Source organism: Nyctereutes procyonoides, unplaced genomic scaffold, assembly GCF_905146905.1.
Source record: "Nyctereutes procyonoides isolate TBG_1078 unplaced genomic scaffold, NYPRO_anot_genome, whole genome shotgun sequence".
Taxonomy (NCBI): Eukaryota; Metazoa; Chordata; class Mammalia; order Carnivora; family Canidae; genus Nyctereutes; species Nyctereutes procyonoides.
Genome location: NW_026575133.1, coordinates 31311743 through 31322927, shown reverse-complemented (window position 1 = coordinate 31322927; position 11185 = coordinate 31311743). Strand labels below are relative to the sequence as shown.

Genomic DNA, 11185 nt, shown 5'->3' with positions numbered 1-11185 from the left:
CGCATCGGGCTCCCCGCATGGAGCCTGCTTCTCCCTCTGCCTGTGTCTCTGCCTCTCTCTGTGTGTCTCATGAATAAATAAAAAAATATTCTAAAAAAAAGAAGAGAAAGAAAAGGAAAGGAAAGAGAAAAGAAAGAAAAGAAAAAAAGAAAGGAAAAGAAAAGAAAAGAAAAGAAAAAAGAAAGGAGAAAAGAAAAGAAAAGAAAAGAAAAGAAAAGAAAAAAAAGAAAAGAAAAGAAAAGAAAGAAAAGAAAAAAGAGAAGAAAACCTGGGCAAGCCAGCTTTGCTGTGCATGGCCTTTGCTCTGCCTCAGCCCGCCCTACTGTGGGGGCACAGGACCACTCAGGCCCAGACCAGATCACGAGGGCAGGGAGTGGCTACCACACCACGGTGACCACAAGGCTCAGGATAAAGGGCTGGTGCCTGATGCTCAGGAGCTGCGGCCAGTGTCTGACACAAACCGGGGGCTGCAGGGGTGGCTGAGCTGCCTCTGCAGTCCCCAGCTGGGGCCCCGAAGCCCAAGGCCTGGCTGCAGCTTCCTCTTCTCAGCATTTCTCCTCCCAAAGCACTCTGGCTGAGGCACCCTCGACGGAGAGGCCCTCTGGGTCTCTGCTCTGGAGGTGGGACCACGGGCACCTGCTATGCATCCGAGAGCTGGGTACAGAGGGTGTGTTCACCTGTGGCTGCTGACTCACCGGTCACTGACTCCTGCACAGATGTGTCCACAGCACGGCCCTGGCTGTCACCACAGAGAAGATTCCGGGCTGTGCCCACCACCCTCCCCCGCCCAGAATCAGTAACTATGTGGCAGCGTTTGCCTTCCATGGGGATGTGTTACATCGGAGACCTCAAAGCTCTTTCCAAACCCTTTCTCTTTAACCTTCCCCAACAGCTTGGGAGAGGGTGACGATGATGCTTCTTTAGTCTCCTCTCAGGTCCCAGAAACCTGAAGACGTATCAGTGTCAACGTTGCCCAAACTCACAGAGCAAAGTCAAGTTCACAGTTACGGCGCAATCCCAATGTTAAAACCAACAATAATCAGGGCAGCAAATAACTACTGGGAGCTGGCATGTGTCAGGCATGTGCCATGTGTCACCCTGTTTGACTGTGACCACAGCGCAGGGGGCAAATATCACCACGACCTCCACCCGACAGGTGACCTGAGGATCAGGGAGGCAGAGGGACTGGCCCAAGCTCTCGGCGCTGCTAAGGACGGGAGCCAGGCCTCAAACTGCCATCAGTGAACGCACCCAGCCTGTGCCTTCCTCCCCACGCGGCTGTGGCCGAGCAGCAGCCCCCGGCTCTGCCTGCCTTCAAGCCGAAGGCCACTGACCTGGGCCAGGACGCCAACCAGGCAATGCAGTGCTGGTGCTGGAGGGGAGGGAGCTCCCAGGATGACAGCAGCCCTGCTGAGACTCTGAGTCTGGGGCCCAGGAGGACGACCAAGTTGGGGGCTGGTCATGAAGCAGGGCTCTGCTCTGGAGCCCAGTGGGAGCGGAGGCCCCGGAGGGACGCTGGGAAGAGGCAGGCCAAGGAGAAAGCGGGGCCCACAGAGAGGAGAGGGAGGCAGGGGGTGAAGGCACAGAGGAGGTGCGTGCACAGCCTGGGAGGCACTCATGGTGCCCAGGGTGGGAATCAGAGGGATCGGCGTCTCCCCGAGGACGCGTCCCTGCCATCTCCAGATGGTCACTCAGCCTGCCTGGGGGCTGCTCCCTCACAGGGAAGCTCACACAGCCAGAAACAGGCTCCTGAGGTGAGGTGGCATCAGGGTCCACCAGAGCCCTCGGCCTCCCGGAGCACAAAGCACGCTTCTCCACCCTCCCCAGGCGCCACATCTGCCACCTATTGCCCCAGACGATGCATGATCCTCCTTTCCCTCTTTTACTCAGTTCTGAGTCATCCCTACCCTGTGGTCTAACACTGGTTCCCCCGAGCATGGTCATTCACCCATCTGGCCTGCCCCCCCCACGTCCCCACGGCCACGTGGCGAGCTACCCCCCTGGCATCCCTGTGTCTGGCTTCCAGGCAGGGGCTAAGCATTTAAGAGGGTGAGAGCGAGACACACACCAGGGGCAAGTGGAGAGCCACAAATCTACGGATTATTATCCTGGTAAGAAAAGGAAGGGGCTGGGAATTGATAAGAAAGCGTTCCCCAAACAGTAACCATGACAACCAACAGCACGAGAGGGATTTTATGCCTCCTCCAAGTTTTATGAGGCACACAACACAGCTCTTTTATGGACTCTGGCATTAATTATGCTCATCATAGGACAGAGCACACTGAAACGGCGAAGGTTCCTCACCCATGGGGCTTCCCTAAATTCATGTACGTTGCCCATAAAAGTTTAAGGAAGTAATTAGGAAGATTCCCACTTGGGCCGCTTTATTATTTAAAAATTGATAAGACAAGGTATTAAGGTCAAAATATCAGTTTAAACAACAGACGGGAACAGGAAGAGGAGGGGGACTGTGGAATTTTAGGCAGAACAGAATATCGACTCAAAGCAATGATGAATTTCCTATCAGATAATGACACACACTTAGAAATACTTATGAGGAGGGGGAAATATTTTGACTTGAGACTCAAAACGACAGCAGATGGTGATGCGAGCGCCGAGCGATGTGTCCGGGGTGCACTCGCTCAGAAACAGGGTGGAAGGCCCGCGGTCCCCCTGAGGCTCCCTACCTCCCGGCAGCGCTCATTTCCACGGTCTTCCCCGGGCTCCGCTCTGATGAAATCAGCCGCCGACGCTGCTGGAACAACACCTCTTGTCCTAAGAGCCCAACGTTCAGGGTTTTCTGCAAGAAGAAAGGCATACACAGTTGCACCCCCTGAACTTTGTGCTGTGATGAAGTCACACTAAGGCCATTCCACCCTCTCAGGGCGTAGAGATTAAAACAGAGACGTGCTCCATGTCCACAGGCCTGCCTTTGGGCGAGCTTGCCACGAGCCCCACGCATACAGAGTCACTTCTCGGGTACACAGGACTTCTGCCTGGACACAGCAGATCAAACACTCGCTGCTTCCTCTGTTCCTGCCCCAAGCCCATGAAGATGACAGTGAAAGAATCAAAAGGAACAGCCCCCACGAGGACAAAGACAAGATAGATGGGGAGGCCGGCAGCACTGAGGGGCCAAAAGACAGGCTGGCGAGAGCTACTGACTTTGCAGAGGGGAGGAGGCTGAAGTCAAAGCCTTTCTGGGGAGAGGTGGGGGTGCAGTCAGGAATCCCAAAGTATGGGACCGGGAAGCCCCACTATTCTGAGGAGCACAGATGGACCTTCAGATTGGAGGTGTCATGAAAGGTCTCTTGAGGAGCAGCTCCGGACCCTCCGGGCCCAGGTCTAACAAACCCCTGCCCCCACCCTCCAGGAGAACACAAGAGATGCCTTCTGAGGAGAAGAATCACAGAGGCTTTAGATTCCAGGATTTGTGGCCCACCTGGAAATAGGGGCAAAATAAGGCACAAAAACAAGAGCATTAAGTAAAAGCCAATGTTCAGCCTGAGGCCTCTGGCACCTCCACCCTGGGCTCACAGAGTGCGGAGAGCCAGCTTATATCCCACGTTATAGACTTAACTGTGTCCCCCCAAATCCATACACAGAAGACTTGACCTCCTATTTGATATTTGTTTTTTTGTCTTAATTTTTTTTTTCCCTATTTGATATTTGGAGAGGGACTGTGACAGAGGTGGTTATGGGTAAATGTGCTCCTGAGGGTGGAGCTCTGACACCACAGGACTCATGTACTCATAACAGGAGGCAGAGACACCAGTGATGTGGGCCCAGAGAGAAAAGACCACATGAGGACACAGCACAAGGTGGCTGTCCATGAGCCGAGGAGGGAGCCCCTGGGAGAAACCAACCTGCTGGTACCTTGATCTTGGACTTCCAGCCTCTAGGATGGCAAGGAAGTAAGCATCTGTTGTTATGCTACCCCATCTGCAATGTTTTGTTATACCAGCTCTAGCAAACTCATACGCCCCGTGAGCAGGAGATGAAGTGTTCCTTTCTAGGAAACACCTGCTCAGGAGGGAAAACTCACAAACAGGCACAACTGCAGATTCCCAATAAAGCAAGCAGATTCCAGCAATGGTCCACAGGGAACCACCAGTCAGAGAGTGCCACCTGCACAAAGCTCCAACCAGCTTCTTGGGGCCTCTCTCTTCAAAACCAGTGGGCAGTCACGAACCACCAGGCCAACGAGAAAAGGCTATGGGCATGAAACCAGCCCAATGAAAGAAAAGTAAGCTCAGAGGCAGCAGGCACAATGCAGGGATCCAAAGAGACATACTGTGGGGTAAAACCAATAATCTGTATCCTCAGAAGGGAGAGGGAGATGGTGCATCCACAAAAGAAGAACAGGTATGCATAAAACAAGAACATTTAGGTCACGAGAGAGCACTCTAACAACTTATAAGCATAAGAGCAGAATTAAGGGAAAATCCCTAAAGTTTTGAAAGATAAAATTAAGGATGTATTCCCAAAGGGTGTACCACAACAAAACACAGTGATAGAAAATGGGAGTTAAGAAATCGGATGATTCATCCAAGAGGCCCAATATTTGAATGATAGGAATTCCTGAAAGAGAGGACAGGAAAAAAAAAAAAAACAAGAAGAAATTATCAAATAGCATAAGTCAATGGAAAGTCAAAAACAACCCAAAAATGTAAGTAGTCATATATGCCATTGTTTAGATACATCGGCTTAAATTTCAGAAGAAAGAGCTAAAAGGTGACGGTTTTCTGTAGGGACAAGAATCTAAAGAGAGAGAAGGGGTAGTGCTATTGACTTTCACACTGCATATATTCACTACCTTGGCTAAAAAGTCAAAAATTATTGAAAAAATGAAACATTACAAATCAATCTAAAGTTCCTTTCCTAAGAAAAGTCTTTTTCTGGTTTCATGCTTTTACATGAGCACCTACAGAAACCATCTGTTATTATTTTTATTTAACTTGTACACAATTGATGCATCAATTTTTAACTTCCTTTTTAATTTTATTATTTATTTATTTATTTAGTTAGTTAGTTAGTTATTTTAAAGATTTTATTTATTTATTCATGAGAGACACACAGAGAGACACAGGCAGAGGGAGAAGCAGGCTCTCTGGGGGAGCCCGATGTGGGACTTGATCCCAGGACCCCGGGATCATGACCTGAGCCAAAGGCGGACACTCAACCACTGGGCCACCCAGGCACCCCCTCATTTTTTAATTTCCAGTGGAGCTCCATGATACTGGATCGTTCTCACTCGTGGACCCCTGAAGCAAAGCCTCCCCAGACACTTGGGTTCTTTGGGAGCTTTGCATGACAGCTGGAAATGAGAGCGGCCCAGCCACAGACTGGGGACAACTCACCGACACAGCCCTGCCTCCAGGAGGGAAGAGAGTGTGAGTCCAGAGAGGAGCTTTGAGGACTCCTGCAGGCCATCGCTTTCAGGGCCACACTCACCGAATCCATCCCTTCTGTGCTCTCCCTGCTCTGATGACAAAGCTTTAAACCCGAGCCAGCTTCCTGCCCACCTGTCTTCATAAACATGGCTTTTATTTTTATAGTCTTTGGGGCATGTGCTATTTCATATTATTCACACCATCATAATTCTGTATTAAACTCTGGTTGAAGAAAGGCCCAGCTGGTGATAAAGACAAACAAATAAAATAATATTGAGAACCACAATGAAAGAGAAACAGAAAAAAGAATCCTCGACTCTGGACTTTGAGGATTAAATACGGATAATAATAGTCTGTATCCCTACGACACACTTCTGTTCACACACCCCAAAAGTACGGAGAGCTGTGATTCAGGGGCCTGTAGGAGCGGGGCTGGGGGCTCCATGAGAGCTGAGCCCAGGAGCTGAAGGTCTGCACCCAACTGACTCCACCACCAGACCCCAGGCTGTTAGAAACTCTGTTCCCTGTTAGGGACTCAACAGTTGCAATGGACTCAAATGGGTCATGCTTGAAACTTATGAAAACCAATCAAAAACATAAGGTAAGGAAAAAGTCAATATGGAGCCAAGGCCTAAATATTATGTCCAATGGCATAAAGTCCTGGCAGCCTCTAAGGACCAGAGAATTTGGGAATTTATAGGACTCCACGCTTATAACCACCCTCCTCATTTGCATGTATTTGCTGGAGTTGGGTGGCAATACCCTAGTTAGGCCGTAGGTCCCCATTCAACATATTGAACTTCTTTATTTCAAGGAGTTTTGCATATATTTTCCTAGTTAATCCATCTTTAGGTTAAATATTCTATTTTCTGAGTGTAGTAGATTGAAAAATGTCACCCCTCAAAAAAAAAAATCTATGTCCCCCGGAACCAAAGAATGTGATATTATCTGGAAATAGGGTCTTTGTAGGTATTTAGTTAAGACGAGGCCAGACCGGATTATAAGAGAAGAGGACACACACACAGGGAAGATGGCCATGTGACAACAGAGGCAGGGAAGGGGTGATGTGGCCACAAGTCAAGAAACATCAGAAGCTACCAGAAGCTGGAAGGGTCAGGAAGGCTCCTCCCCTAGAGCTTCTGGAGGGAGTGCAGCCCTGCTGACACTTGACTTTGGACTTCTGGCCTCCAGACTGTGACAGGATAAAGTTGGTGTTTTAAGCATCCCCCTCATTTGTGGTGTTTTACAGCAGCCCCAGAAAGAGAAGATGTATAATTTCATGAAAACATAAAAGGGAAGAATCGGGCTTCTATAAACTCGCCACATGATCTATGTTAAGCAAGCAGACCATCAACTGCTTTCTACTAGCACAACCATCTTTAGGAACAGACAGCCGGCACGTCCCTCACCTGTGCGTGGGACAGCAGGTGTGAAGGCGACTGTGAACTGGCCTTCATCCTCCGGAGGATGCGGACCAACCTGCCGCCCCAACACCAGCCCTCCCGTCCGTCCTGCGTGGCACATAGGGCACGGCCGAAGCTGTCACTCAAGTGCTCCCCACGCTGCTGGGAACGCTCACAAGAAAAATACTTTACTCTTCAGGAAGATGTCCACTTAATAATGGGAAACTACAGGTTGGTGCCTGTCAAAATTATTTCCTTTGGGCTTCATTATATATTTCTCTGCTTCATTTGAAGGCTCAGGGAACTTGGTGTAAGATGACCCTACTTCCCCTCTAAAATCTATGTGGCCACATCAAAGTTAGAATTACTTTTCCAAAGATCTCACTGCATTTCTGGCTTCCCTCGGCTTTATTAATAATGCATCAGGCAAGCACATGACTTCCCTCCCGGTTTTATTTCCTAACTTGAATAATTTGGAAATAACACCGGGACCTTTCGGCTGGACACTCCAAAAGTGATGTGTAAGTAGAGGCTTACAGCAAAGCCATGCACACATCTCCCAGGGTCCCCACGGGGCGGATTTTGAACTCGGCAGTTGTACAAGCACCATATAGATACACGTACACACACGTGTACGGACACACATGCGTGCACATGTAAAAGAAGAGGCTTCCAAACACGCTGCTACACACCCTCACTTCAAATAAAAGGGCGCTGCTCCTGAGTTGATTTTGACAGTTGATGGAGTAGGATAAAGCCTCCACCACTTAGGCTTAGCAGCCTAAGCTCCTTGTGCTGCTCAAGGACCATGTGACCTTGAGAAAGTACTTTGACCTCTCTGGGCCCCTGCTGCTCATCTGTAAATACAGGTAACATCACCCCCCTCAACATGTTGCTGGAAAAGTCGACCTGGACCCGGGACGTGGCGCCCCCACCAAGTAGGGCTCAGCCAGAGCTACACCCTATCCCTCTTCCCAACACCTCCTCAGTCAAATTTTTCCTTTTTTCTGGAAAACAGCCACAGACAATTATCCTTCAAGGGGACAAGAAGCAACACTTCCTGAATACTTATTATGTACTAGTCAGCAGAGCCGTGGGATTTACCTGCTAGTTCATTTGAAATGTCACATAACACACGCAAAACAACAGCCGTTGGAGGTAATTTGAATTTCCAGAGACAACCTGCTTTTAAAACTCGCTTTTCAAAACATCATGAAAAGCACTAACTAATTACCAAGTCCTGCAGTGAGGCCACGGTGAACTTGCCAGAAGCGGGCAGCCGGCCTGGGGAAGGTGGCGGAGTTGGTGGGGGCAGGAGAGTCCAGAGGAGTGAACACCAGCACCCACACCCCACGCTGCTCTCTGCGCCTGGCACTCTGGCCGCACCATTCAATAGTTTAAGCGCATCTGCCCCTTGACTCAGAAACTTCTATTCTAGGACCGAATGTCACAGAAATGCTGGCGTATGGGTGCCACGATGTATGTCCCATCGTGTTGACTTTGAGGTGGTTTAAAACAGCAAGCAACTAGAAATCACCGCCGCGGGACTCATTAAACAAATTACAGGCCTTCCGTCTACTGCGATTCCAAGCAGGCTGTTAATAGAACGGGGTGGATCTCCAAGCACTAATGTGCAACGATTTCCAAGACACACTGGGGGAACAGTCCAAGTGGCAGCACAGGACACACATGCCCCTGTATTCGGTGAGCTCTGCACACGTGCACGTGGGTGTGCATTTACCCGCTGGCTCCCTTCAACCCAAGGCTGTGCTTGCCTCTGAGCAGGGCACTCGGGGTCTGCGATGGGAGGGAGGGAGGGAAGTGCACTTTATGTTCTACTCCTAAATTGACGGCTGTGGGATTGTTTACCAATCTGGAGAAAATACATAAAAAAGCCATTAATTTGTTTTAACAGGCAGTACTGAGTGCTTATGATGCACAAAATGTGAACTAGAGTCGGGAGCTAAAGTCGGGGACCTGGTGTGAGATCCAATGGCATGTAGCCCCTTGTCCACAGAAAGGGTCTGGGAAGTTGCTATTTTGTAGTAGTTGGTGATGCTCACTTCTTGTGGGGATTGCCGTGCTGGGAGGCAGGGAGTGGTCGGGAGACTCACCACCCAGGAAAGGTCACCCTGCAGGCCTCTACCAAATTCTACCAAATTTTGTGCTTCAAACAGTACCTGTGCTAAAGACATCAGGGCTTGGAGCTGCCCATCCCCTTGCAGGGGACATGTTTCATCTGTGATGTTATTCCCCATTTCCAAAGTTCTAAGAAGCTTACTGCTATGTGGTGAGTGGGAACGAGGCCCCCACCAACACAGCCCCCTCCCCAGACAGCCCCACGTGCTGGAGGCACAGCCAGCTGAGAGGCACAGATCCAGTCCCGAAAATGAATAAATACAAATTCCAGACAATTCCATTCTTCTCTCACTAGCAAGGGGGAAAATAGTGCATGTGGCTTTGTGAAGTAATGCATATTCAGAGAAAAAAGTTTAAATCTGCCATTCACGGGATGTTATGATGTGTAAGAAGACGTGCACAGCTCGCGACAATTATCTCACGGCAACTCTGTAGTTTTGTTGCCTTGAGCTTTCAAGAGTTTGACTTTTCTCCCACTGGAAGGGGTGGGTGAGTCTACCTGGCAAGCTCTCTGCCTCCGGTCCCACCAGTCCTGCAGGATCCGTCCGCGCTGCCCTCCCCACGAAGCCCCAGGACCCCCGCCAGCCACCCAGGGCTCTCCATCTCACCCCCTCCCTCATGGAAACCGTGCCCCTGACTTCTGTTGAATGAGGACCCAGAGACCATCACCAGATGGTCCCTCGACGCAGGGGTTGAGGGGCTCACCTTCATTCATTGCCCCATTACAGTCCTGAGCCGCGGGAGGCAAAAAAGGAGGGAGATCAAATGTCTACCTCATCCCTCTTGGAGAATGTGGCTCAGGTGTCCGCACCTCCAGCCGGCTGACCCCACGCACCACAAGCCGGCGCCTCCCACCCAGGCCACGCTGCCTGGTCAACCACAGCCTCCGCTGAGGGCAGGCCTCAAGCTATTACTTTTATTTCTATTATTATTAACATCGCCATCACCTCCCATCAATAACCAGCCTGAGGCCGACCAGTCTCACCAGAAATTGCACTTGACACAAATTGGGAGGCTCTGGGCAAGAAAACATCCTTCCGCGGGGGGGGGGGGGGGGGGGAAGCAAACATTTAGACTGGGATTGGGGGGGGATCGATTGAAAACTGAAACCTAAAAGATGGAGCCAGTTTCCATCCTAAACTCCTGCTGCCCCCAGGTGGGGAAATCGTTGCTGTTCCAACTGTCGGAGGACAAACACGGGGCTGGGAGAGGAGCCAAGGGGGAGGGTTCACGGTCAGGATGAGTTCATCCTCCTCAAATGACAAACCCACTCCTGCCTTAGGGCTCTCAGGAAGGAAAAAAAAATCCTTTTAATATCCCTTTTCAACCCCTAACTATTTTTCTAAATTGGTGCAGAAAAATGAGAAGCTGGAAAGGCGGTCCCATCGGGCTGCGCCATGGCACGCTGGAGGACCCCAGGGTGACGGTGCTGGACATACCGGGGGGCTCCAGCCAGGGGGGTGTCCCAGACCATGGACGCAACCCCAGCCACTGACGGGAGGGTTCTCTTTCAAAAGGCAGCACGTGACCCCTTCAAAGAGAGCCGCCTCTACCTGCGCAGCCCGGACCTGCAGCCTGGGCCCCAGAGGCGTCAGCACGTGGACAGCTCCCAGAGCCGCAGGGGGACTTCCCCGCCACCTTGTTTACCACTGCGAGGCCCCCGACCAGTCACAAGGGAAGATAAGATGCAGCACGTGCCTGTTATGTTGAGGATGAGACAAAGCACAAAATTCGGGCTGCAAAGGAAACTTGGTGTTTGCTGAGAGCAGAAGAAGTGACAGTTTATTAAAAAATATGGGCTGTGCCGGGGAAAAAGTAATATTGGATTTTATGATTATTTCATACTGGGAATTGTTACATAGTTCCACGCCTGTTTATTGTATAACTACAGATTGCAATAATACATTTTGTAGCCTGTAAAGTTCTGAACAAGCAATTTTTACATAGCTACATTTAGTCGGTTGGGGTTGTATTTTTTGTTTTTTGTTTTTTTTTTTTTTCTTAAAAAAAAAAGGAGGAGAAAAAGCTCATGTTAAGAAGAGAAAATAAGCTTTTGGGAGAATAAAAGCTACAATAATTTTCCCCATAATTTCCTTAGAGTCTGACAGAGCCTGCTTTAACAGTTTTTCTCTGATGCTCACCTGCACCAAGCAGCTTGGCAGGTCACTTGGTCATTTGCTAGAATGAGTCCTTCATGGAGCTTTTGAAAAACCAACAAATGGTCAGCTCTCTGGACTACAGAACTGTGGG

At 49.9% G+C, this 11185-nt stretch overlaps 1 long non-coding RNA gene across 1 annotated transcript in view; it reads right to left on the bottom strand.

Moving 5' to 3' along the window:
• Positions 1–2600: 2600 nt before the first annotated feature.
• The window catches only part of LOC129493969 (uncharacterized), a 56215-nt gene continuing 47630 nt past the window's right edge, over positions 2601–11185 (bottom strand). The window contains exon 6 of the long non-coding RNA XR_008661252.1: positions 2601–2800. This is a non-coding gene — a long non-coding RNA (uncharacterized LOC129493969). The remainder of the gene's footprint in view (positions 2801–11185) is intronic.